The following is a 12,337-nucleotide window of genomic DNA, read 5'->3' as shown; positions in this document are numbered from 1 at the left end:
GAAGTTGATCTACCTAACAACTAGAGTAGGATGAAGTTGCTCTACCTAACAACTACAGTAGGATGAAGGTGATCTACCTAACAACTAGAGTAGGATGAAGGTGATCTACCTAAAAACTACAGTAGGATGAAGTTGATCTACCTAACAACTACAGTAGGATGAAGTTGATCGACCTAACAACTACAGTAGGATGAAGTTGATCTATCTAACAACTACAGTAGGATGAAGTTGATCTACCTAACAACTACAGTAGGATGAAGTTGATCTCCCTAACAATTACAGTAGGATGAAGGTGATCTACCTAACAACTACAGTAGGATGAAGTTGATCTACCTAACAACTACAGTAGGATGAAGGTGATCTACCTAACAACTACAGTAGGATGAAGGTGATCTACCTAACAACTACAGTAGGATGAAGGTGATCTACCTAACAACTACAGTAGGATGAAGTTGATCTACCTAACAACTAGAGTAGGATGAAGTTGATCTACCTAACAACTACAGTAGGAAGAAGGTGATCTACCTAACAACTACAGTAGGATGAAGGTGATCTACCTAACAACTACAGTAGGATGAAGTTGATCTACCTAACAACTAAAGTAGGATGAAGTTGATCTACCTAACAACTAGAGAAGGATGAAGTTGATCTACCTAACAACTAGAGTAGGATGAAGTTGCTCTACCTAAAAACTAGAGTAGGATGAAGTTGATCGACCTAACAACTACAGTAGGATGAAGTTGATCTACCTAACAACTAGAGTAGGATGAAGTTGATCTACCTAACAACTACAGTAGGATGAAGTTGATCTACCTAACAACTACAGTAGGATGAAGTTGATCTCCCTAACAATTACAGTAGGATGAAGGTGATCTACCTAACAACTACAGTAGGATGAAGTTGATCTACCTAACAACTACAGTAGGATGAAGGTGATCTACCTAACAACTACAGTAGGATGAAGGTGATCTACCTAACAACTACAGTAGGATGAAGGTGATCTACCTAACAACTAGAGTAGGATGAAGTTGATCTACCTAACAACTACAGTAGGATGAAGTTGATCGACCTAACAACTACAGTAGGATGAAGTTGATCTATTTAAACACTACAGTAGGATGAAGTTGATCTACCTAACAACTACAGTAGGATGAAGTTGATCTACCTAACAACTACAGTAGGATAAAGTTGATCTCCCTAACATCTACAGTAGGATGAAGGTGATCTACCTAACAACTAGAGTAGGATGAAGTTGATCGACCTAACAACTACAGTAGGATGAAGTTGATCTACCTAACAACTAGAGTAGGATGAAGTTGATCTACCTAACAACTAGAGTAGGATGAAGTTGATCGACCTAACAACTACAGTAGGATGAAGTTGATCTATTTAACAACTACAGTAGGATGAAGTTGATCTACCTAACAACTACAGTAGGATGAAGTTGATCTACCTAACAACTACAGTAGGATAAAGTTGATCTCCCTAACATCTACAGTAGGATGAAGGTGATCTACCTAACAACTAGAGTAGGATGAAGTTGATCGACCTAACAACTACAGTAGGATGAAGTTGATCTACCTAACAACTAGAGTAGGATGAAGTTGATCTACCTAACAACTAGAGTAGGATGAAGTTGATCGACCTAACAACTACAGTAGGATGAAGTTGATCTATTTAACAACTACAGTAGGATGAAGTTGATCTACCTAACAACTACAGTAGGATGAAGTTGATCTACCTAACAACTACAATAGGATAAAGTTGATCTCCCTAACATCTACAGTAGGATGAAGGTGATCTACCTAACAACTAGAGTAGGATGAAGTTGATCGACCTAACAACTACAGTAGGATGAAGTTGATCTACCTAACAACTAGAGTAGGATGAAGTTGATCTACCTAACAACTAGAGTAGGATGAAGTTGATCGACCTAACAACTACAGTAGGATGAAGTTGATCTACCTAACAACTAGAGTAGGATGAAGTTGATCTACCTAACAACTACAGTAGGATGAAGGTGATCTACCTAACAACTACAGTAGGATGAAGTTGATCTATTTAAACACTACAGTAGGATGAAGTTGATCTACCTAACAACTACAGTAGGATGAAGTTAATCTATCTAACAACTACAGTAGGATAAAGTTGATCTCCCTAACATCTACAGTAGGATGAAGGTGATCTACCTAACAACTAGAGTAGGATGAAGTTGATCGACCTAACAACTACAGTAGGATGAAGTTGATCTACCTAACAACTAGAGTAGGATGAAGTTGATCTACCTAACAACTAGAGTAGGATGAAGTTGATCGACCTAACAACTACAGTAGGATGAAGTTGATCTATTTACCAACTACAGTAGGATGAAGTTGATCTACCTAACAACTACAGTAGGATGAAGTTGATCTACCTAACAACTACAGTAGGATAAAGTTGATCTCCCTAACATCTACAGTAGGATGAAGGTGATCTACCTAACAACTAGAGTAGGATGAAGTTGATCGACCTAACAACTACAGTAGGATGAAGTTGATCTACCTAACAACTAGAGTAGGATGAAGTTGATCTACCTAACAACTAGAGTAGGATGAAGTTGATCGACCTAACAACTACAGTAGGATGAAGTTGATCTACCTAACAACTAGAGTAGGATGAAGTTGATCTACCTAACAACTACAGTAGGATGAAGGTGATCTACCTAACAACTACAGTAGGATGAAGGTGATCTACCTAACAACTACAATAAGATGAAGTTGATCTACCTAACAACTAGAGTAGGATGAAGTTGATGTACCTAACAACTACAGTAGGATGAAGGTGATCTACCTAACAACTACAGGAGGATGAAGGTGATCTACCTAACAACTAGAGTAGGATGAAGTTGCTCTACCTAACAACTAGAGTAGGATGACGTTGATCTACCTAACAACTACAGTAGGATGAAGTTGATCTACCTAACAACTACAGTAGGATGAAGTTGATCTACCTAACAATTACAGTAGGATGAAGGTGATCTTCCTAACATCTACAGTAGGATGAAGTTGATCTACCTAATAACTACAGTAGCATGAAGTTGATCGACCTAACAACTACAGTAGGATGAAGTTGATCGACCTAACAACTACAGTAGGATGAAGTTGATCTATCTAACAACTACAGTAGGATGAAGGTGATCTACCTAACAACTACAGTAGGATGAAGTTGATCTACCTAACAACTACAGTAGGATTAAGTTGATGTACCTAACAACTACAGTAGGATGAAGTTGATCTACCTAACAACTACAGTAGGATGAAGGTGATCTACCTAACATCTACAGTAGGATGAAGTTGATCTACCTAATAACTACAGTAGGATGAAGTTGATCTACCTAACAACTACAGTAGGATGAAGTTGATCTACCTAACAACTACAGTAGGATGAAGGTGATCTACCTAACAACTACAGTAGGATGAAGGTGATCTACCTAACAACTAGAGTAGGATGAAGGTGATCTACCTAAAAACTACAGTAGGATGAAGTTGATCTACCTAACAACTACAGTAGGATGTAGTTGATCGACCTAACAACTACAGTAGGATGAACATGATCTATTTAACAACTACAGTAGGATGAAGTTGATCTACCTAACAACTACAGTAGGATGAAGTTGATCTACCTAACAACTACAGTAGGATAAAGTTGATCTCCCTAACATCTACAGTAGGATGAAGGTGATCTACCTAACAACTAGAGTAGGATGAAGTTGATCGACCTAACAACTACAGTAGGATGAAGTTGATCTACCTAACAACTAGAGTAGGATGAAGTTGATCTACCTAACAACTAGAGTAGGATGAAGTTGATCGACCTAACAACTACAGTAGGATGAAGTTGATCTACCTAACAACTAGAGTAGGATGAAGTTGATCTACCTAACAACTACAGTAGGATGAAGATGATCTACCTAACAACTACAGTAGGATGAAGTTGATCTACCTAACAACTACAGTAGGATGAAGTTGATCTACCTAACAATTACAGTAGAATGAAGGTGATCTACCTAACATCTACAGTAGGATGAAGTTGATCTACCTAATAACTACAGTAGGATGAAGTTGATCTACCTAACAACTACTGTAGGATGAAGGTGATCTACCTAACAACTACAGTAGGATGAAGGTGATCTACCTAACAACTACAGTAGGATGAAGTTGATCTACCTAACAACTACAGTAGGATGAAGTTGATCTACCTAACAACTACTGTAGGATGAAGGTGATCTACCTAACAACTACAGGAGGATGAAGTTGATCTACCTAACAACTACAGTAGGATGAAGTTGATCTACCTAACAACTACAGTAGGATGTAGTTGATCTACCTAACAACTACAGTAGGATGAAGGTGATCAACCTAACATCTACAGTAGGATGAAGTTGATCTACCTAATAACTACAGTAGGATGAAGTTGACCTACCTAACAACTACAGTAGGATGAAGTTGATCTACCTAACAACTACAGTAGGATGAAGGTGATCTACCTAACAACTACAGTAGGATGAAGGTGATCTACCTAACAACTAGAGTAGGATGAAGGTGATCTACCTAAAAACTACAGTAGGATGAAGTTGATCTACCTAACAACTACAGTAGGATGAAGGTGATCTACCTAACAACTACAGTAGGATGAAGTTGATCTACCTAACAACTACAGTAGGATGAAGTTGATCTATTTAAACACTACAGTAGGATGAAGTTGATCTACCTAACAACTACAGTAGGATGAAGTTGATCTACCTAACAACTACAGTAGGATAAAGTTGATCTCCCTAACATCTACAGTAGGATGAAGGTGATCTACCTAACAACTAGAGTAGGATGAAGTTGATCGACCTAACAACTAGAGTAGGATGAAGTTGATCTACCTAACAACTAGAGTAGGATGAAGTTGATCTACCTAACAACTAGAGTAGGATGACGTTGATCGACCTAACAACTACAGTAGGATGAAGTTGATCTACCTAACAACTAGAGTAGGATGAAGTTGATCTACCTAACAACTACAGTAGGATGAAGTTGATCTACCTAACAACTACAGTAGGATGAAGTTGATCTACCTAACAACTACAGTAGGATGAAGTTGATCTACCTAACAACTACAGTAGGATGAAGTTTGATGTACCTAACAACTACAGTAGGATGAAGGTGATCTACCTAACAACTACAGGAGGATGAAGTTGATCTACCTAACAACTAGAGTAGGATGAAGTTGCTCTACCTAACAACTACAGTAGGATGAAGGTGATCTACCTAACAACTAGAGTAGGATGAAGGTGATCTACCTAAAAACTACAGTAGGATGAAGTTGATCTACCTAACAACTACAGTAGGATGAAGTTGATCGACCTAACAACTACAGTAGGATGAAGTTGATCTATCTAACAACTACAGTAGGATGAAGTTGATCTACCTAACAACTACAGTAGGATGAAGTTGATCTCCCTAACAATTACAGTAGGATGAAGGTGATCTACCTAACAACTACAGTAGGATGAAGTTGATCTACCTAACAACTACAGTAGGATGAAGGTGATCTACCTAACAACTACAGTAGGATGAAGGTGATCTACCTAACAACTACAGTAGGATGAAGGTGATCTACCTAACAACTACAGTAGGATGAAGTTGATCTACCTAACAACTAGAGTAGGATGAAGTTGATCTACCTAACAACTACAGTAGGAAGAAGGTGATCTACCTAACAACTACAGTAGGATGAAGGTGATCTACCTAACAACTACAGTAGGATGAAGTTGATCTACCTAACAACTAAAGTAGGATGAAGTTGATCTACCTAACAACTAGAGAAGGATGAAGTTGATCTACCTAACAACTAGAGTAGGATGAAGTTGCTCTACCTAAAAACTAGAGTAGGATGAAGTTGATCGACCTAACAACTACAGTAGGATGAAGTTGATCTACCTAACAACTAGAGTAGGATGAAGTTGATCTACCTAACAACTACAGTAGGATGAAGTTGATCTACCTAACAACTACAGTAGGATGAAGTTGATCTCCCTAACAATTACAGTAGGATGAAGGTGATCTACCTAACAACTACAGTAGGATGAAGTTGATCTACCTAACAACTACAGTAGGATGAAGGTGATCTACCTAACAACTACAGTAGGATGAAGGTGATCTACCTAACAACTACAGTAGGATGAAGGTGATCTACCTAACAACTACAGTAGGATGAAGTTGATCTACCTAACAACTAGAGTAGGATGAAGTTGATCTACCTAACAACTACAGTAGGATGAAGTTTATCTACCTAACAACTAGAGTAGGATGAAGGTGATCTACCTAACAACTACAGTAGGATGAAGGTGATCTACCTAACAACTACAGTAGGATGAAGGTGATCTACCTAACAACTACAGTAGGATGAAGTTGATCTACCTAACAACTAGAGTAGGATGAAGTTGATCTACCTAACAACTACAGTAGGATGAAGTTTATCTACCTAACAACTAGAGTAGGATGAAGGTGATCTACCTAACATCTACAGTAGGATGAAGTTGATCTACCTAACAACTAAAGTAGGATGAAGGTGATCTACCTAACAACTACAGTAGGATGAAGGTGATGTACCTAACAACTACAGTAGGATGAAGGTGATCTACCTAACAACTACAGTAGGATGAAGTTGATCTACCTAACAACTACAGTAGGACGAAGTTGATCTACCTAACAACTACAGTAGGATGAAGTTGATCTACCTAACAACTACAGTAGGATGAAGTTGATCGACCTAACAACTACAGTAGGATGAAGTTGATCTACCTAACAACTACAGTAGGATGAAGGTGATCTACCTAACAACTACAGTAGGATGAAGGTGATCTACCTAACAACTACAGTAGGATGAAGGTGATCTACCTAACAACTACAGTAGGATGAAGTTGATCTACCTAACAACTAGAGTAGGATGAAGTTGATCTACCTAACAACTACAGTAGGAAGAAGGTGATCTACCTAACAACTACAGTAGGATGAAGGTGATCTACCTAACAACTACAGTAGGATGAAGTTGATCTACCTAACAACTAAAGTAGGATGAAGTTGATCTACCTAACAACTAGAGAAGGATGAAGTTGATCTACAAAACAACTAGAGTAGGATGAAGTTGCTCTACCTAACAACTAGAGTAGGATGAAGTTGATCGACCTAACAACTACAGTAGGATGAAGTTGATCTACCTAACAACTAGAGTAGGATGAAGTTGATCTACCTAACAACTACAGTAGGATGAAGGTGATCTACCTAACAACTACAGTAGGATGAAGGTGATCTACCTAACAACTACAGTAGGATGAAGTTGATCTACCTAACAACTACAGTAGAATGAAGTTGATGTACCTAACAACTACAGTAGGATGAAGGTGATCTACCTAACAACTACAGGAGGATGAAGGTGATCTACCTAACAACTAGAGTAGGATGAAGTTGCTCTACCTAACAACTAGAGTAGGATGACGTTGATCTACCTAACAACTACAGTAGGATGAAGTTGATCTACCTAACAACTACAGTAGGATGAAGTTGATCTACCTAACAATTACAGTAGGATGAAGGTGATCTTCCTAACATCTACAGTAGGATGAAGTTGATCTACCTAATAACTACAGTAGGATGAAGGTGATCTACCTAACAACTACAGTAGGATGAAGGTGATCTACCTAACAACTACAGTAGGATGAAGTTGATCTACCTAACAACTACAGTAGGATGAAGTTGATGTACCTAACAACTACAGTAGGATGAAGGTGATCTACCTAACAACTACAGGAGGATGAAGTTGATCTACCTAACAACTAGAGTAGGATGAAGTTGCTCTACCTAACAACTAGAGTAGGATGACGTTGATCTACCTAACAACTACAGTAGGATGAAGTTGATCTACCTAACAACTACAGTAGGATGAAGTTGATCTACCTAACAACTACAGTAGGATGAAGTTTATCTACCTAACAACTACAGTAGGATGAAGGTGATCTACCTAACATCTACAGTAGGATGAAGTTGATCTACCTAATAACTACAGTAGGATGAAGTTGATCTACCTAACAACTACAGTAGGATGAAGTTGATCTACCTAACAACTACAGTAGGATGAAGGTGATCTACCTAACAACTACAGTAGGATGAAGGTGATCTACCTAACAACTAGAGTAGGATGAAGGTGATCTACCTAAAAACTACAGTAGGATGAAGTTGATCTACCTAACAACTACAGTAGGATGAAGTTGATCGACCTAACAACTACAGTAGGATGAAGTTGATCTATTTAAACACTACAGTAGGATGAAGTTGATCTACCTAACAACTACAGTAGGATGAAGTTGATCTACCTAACAACTACAGTAGGATAAAGTTGATCTCCCTAACATCTACAGTAGGATGAAGGTGATCTACCTAACAACTAGAGTAGGATGAAGTTGATCGACCTAACAACTACAGTAGGATGAAGTTGATCTACCTAACAACTAGAGTAGGATGAAGTTGATCTACCTAACAACTAGAGTAGGATGAAGTTGATCGACCTAACAACTACAGTAGGATGAAGTTGATCTACCTAACAACTAGAGTAGGATGAAGTTGATCTACCTAACAACTACAGTAGGATGAAGGTGATCTACCTAACAACTACAGTAGGATGATGGTGATCTACCTAACAACTACAGTAGGATGAAGTTGCTCTACCTAACAACTAGAGTAGGATGACGTTGATCTACCTAACAACTACAGTAGGATGAAGTTGATCTACCTAACAACTACAGTAGGATGAAGTTGATCTACCTAACAATTACAGTAGGATGAAGGTGATCTACCTAACATCTACAGTAGGATGAAGTTGATCTACCTAATAACTACAGTAGGATGAAGTTGATCTACCTAACAACTACTGTAGGATGAAGGTGATCTACCTAACAACTACAGTAGGATGAAGGTGCTCTACCTAACAACTACAGTAGGATGAAGTTGATCTACCTAACAACTACAGTAGGATGAAGTTGATCTACCTAACAACTACTGTAGGATGAAGGTGATCTACCTAACAACTACAGTAGGATGAAGGTGATCTACCTAACAACTACAGTAGGATGAAGGTGATCTACCTAACAACTACAGTAGGATGAAGTTGATCTACCTAACAACTAGAGTAGGATGAAGTTGATCTACCTAACAACTAGAGAAGGATGAAGTTGATCTACAAAACAACTAGAGTAGGATGAAGTTGCTCTACCTAACAACTAGAGTAGGATGAAGTTGATCGACCTAACAACTACAGTAGGATGAAGTTGATCTACCTAACAACTAGAGTAGGATGAAGTTGATCTACCTAACAACTACAGTAGGATGAAGGTGATCTACCTAACAACTACAGTAGGATGAAGGTGATCTACCTAACAACTACAGTAGGATGAAGTTGATCTACCTAACAACTACAGTAGAATGAAGTTGATGTACCTAACAACTACAGTAGGATGAAGGTGATCTACCTAACAACTACAGGAGGATGAAGGTGATCTACCTAACAACTAGAGTAGGATGAAGTTGCTCTACCTAACAACTAGAGTAGGATGACGTTGATCTACCTAACAACTACAGTAGGATGAAGTTGATCTACCTAACAACTACAGTAGGATGAAGTTGATCTACCTAACAATTACAGTAGGATGAAGGTGATCTTCCTAACATCTACAGTAGGATGAAGTTGATCTACCTAATAACTACAGTAGGATGAAGGTGATCTACCTAACAACTACAGTAGGATGAAGGTGATCTACCTAACAACTACAGTAGGATGAAGTTGATCTACCTAACAACTACAGTAGGATGAAGTTGATGTACCTAACAACTACAGTAGGATGAAGGTGATCTACCTAACAACTACAGGAGGATGAAGTTGATCTACCTAACAACTAGAGTAGGATGAAGTTGCTCTACCTAACAACTAGAGTAGGATGACGTTGATCTACCTAACAACTACAGTAGGATGAAGTTGATCTACCTAACAACTACAGTAGGATGAAGTTGATCTACCTAACAATTACAGTAGGATGAAGGTGATCTACCTAACATCTACAGTAGGATGAAGTTGATCTACCTAATAACTACAGTAGGATGAAGTTGATCTACATAACAACTACTGTAGGATGAAGGTGATCTACCTAACAACTACAGTAGGATGAAGGTGATCTACCTAACAACTACAGTAGGATGAAGTTGATCTACCTAACAACTACAGTAGGATGAAGTTGATCTGCCTAACAACTACTGTAGGATGAAGGTGATCTACCTAACAACTACAGGAGGATGAAGTTGATCTACCTAACAACTACAGTAGGATGAAGTTGATCTACCTAACAACTACAGTAGGATGAAGTTTATCTACCTAACAACTACAGTAGGATGAAGGTGATCTACCTAACATCTACAGTAGGATGAAGTTGATCTACCTAATAACTACAGTAGGATGAAGTTGATCTACCTAACAACTACAGTAGGATGAAGTTGATCTACCTAACAACTACAGTAGGATGAAGGTGATCTACCTAACAACTACAGTAGGATGAAGGTGATCTACCTAACAACTAGAGTAGGATGAAGGTGATCTACCTAAAAACTACAGTAGGATGAAGTTGATCTACCTAACAACTACAGTAGGATGAAGTTGATCGACCTAACAACTACAGTAGGATGAAGTTGATCTATTTAAACACTACAGTAGGATGAAGTTGATCTACCTAACAACTACAGTAGGATGAAGTTGATCTACCTAACAACTACAGTAGGATAAAGTTGATCTCCCTAACATCTACAGTAGGATGAAGGTGATCTACCTAACAACTAGAGTAGGATGAAGTTGATCGACCTAACAACTACAGTAGGATGAAGTTGATCTACCTAACAACTAGAGTAGGATGAAGTTGATCTACCTAACAACTAGAGTAGGATGAAGTTGATCGACCTAACAACTACAGTAGGATGAAGTTGATCTACCTAACAACTAGAGTAGGATGAAGTTGATCTACCTAACAACTACAGTAGGATGAAGGTGATCTACCTAACAACTACAGTAGGATGATGGTGATCTACCTAACAACTACAGTAGGATGAAGTTGCTCTACCTAACAACTAGAGTAGGATGACGTTGATCTACCTAACAACTACAGTAGGATGAAGTTGATCTACCTAACAACTACAGTAGGATGAAGTTGATCTACCTAACAATTACAGTAGGATGAAGGTGATCTACCTAACATCTACAGTAGGATGAAGTTGATCTACCTAATAACTACAGTAGGATGAAGTTGATCTACCTAACAACTACTGTAGGATGAAGGTGATCTACCTAACAACTACAGTAGGATGAAGGTGCTCTACCTAACAACTACAGTAGGATGAAGTTGATCTACCTAACAACTACAGTAGGATGAAGTTGATCTACCTAACAACTACTGTAGGATGAAGGTGATCTACCTAACAACTACAGTAGGATGAAGGTGATCTACCTAACAACTACAGTAGGATGAAGGTGATCTACCTAACAACTACAGTAGGATGAAGTTGATCTACCTAACAACTAGAGTAGGATGAAGTTGATCTACCTAACAACTACAGTAGGATGAAGTTTATCTACCTAACAACTAGAGTAGGATGAAGGTGATCTACCTAACAACTACAGTAGGATGAAGTTGATCTACCTAACAACTAAAGTAGGATGAAGGTGATCTACCTAACAACTACAGTAGGATGAAGGTGATGTACCTAACAACTACAGTAGGATGAAGGTGATCTACCTAACAACTACAGTAGGATGAAGTTGATCTACCTAACAACTACAGTAGGACGAAGTTGATCTACCTAACAACTACAGTAGGATGAAGTTGATCTACCTAACAACTACAGTAGGATGAAGTTGATCGACCTAACAACTACAGTAGGATGAAGTTGATCTACCTAACAACTACAGTAGGATGAAGGTGATCTACCTAACAACTACAGTAGGATGAAGGTGATCTACCTAACAACTACAGTAGGATGAAGGTGATCTACGTAACAACTACAGTAGGATGAAGTTGATCTACCTAACAACTAGAGTAGGATGAAGTTGATCTACCTAACAACTACAGTAGGAAGAAGGTGATCTACCTAACAACTACAGTAGGATGAAGGTGATCTACCTAACAACTACAGTAGGATGAAGTTGATCTACCTAACAACTAAAGTAGGATGAAGTTGATCTACCTAACAACTAGAGAAGGATGAAGTTGATCTACAAA

The sequence above is a fragment of the Salvelinus fontinalis genome, unplaced genomic scaffold (genome assembly GCF_029448725.1).
Source record: "Salvelinus fontinalis isolate EN_2023a unplaced genomic scaffold, ASM2944872v1 scaffold_0002, whole genome shotgun sequence".
Classification (NCBI taxonomy): Eukaryota; Metazoa; Chordata; class Actinopteri; order Salmoniformes; family Salmonidae; genus Salvelinus; species Salvelinus fontinalis.
Note: the sequence above shows the minus strand (reverse complement) of the source record.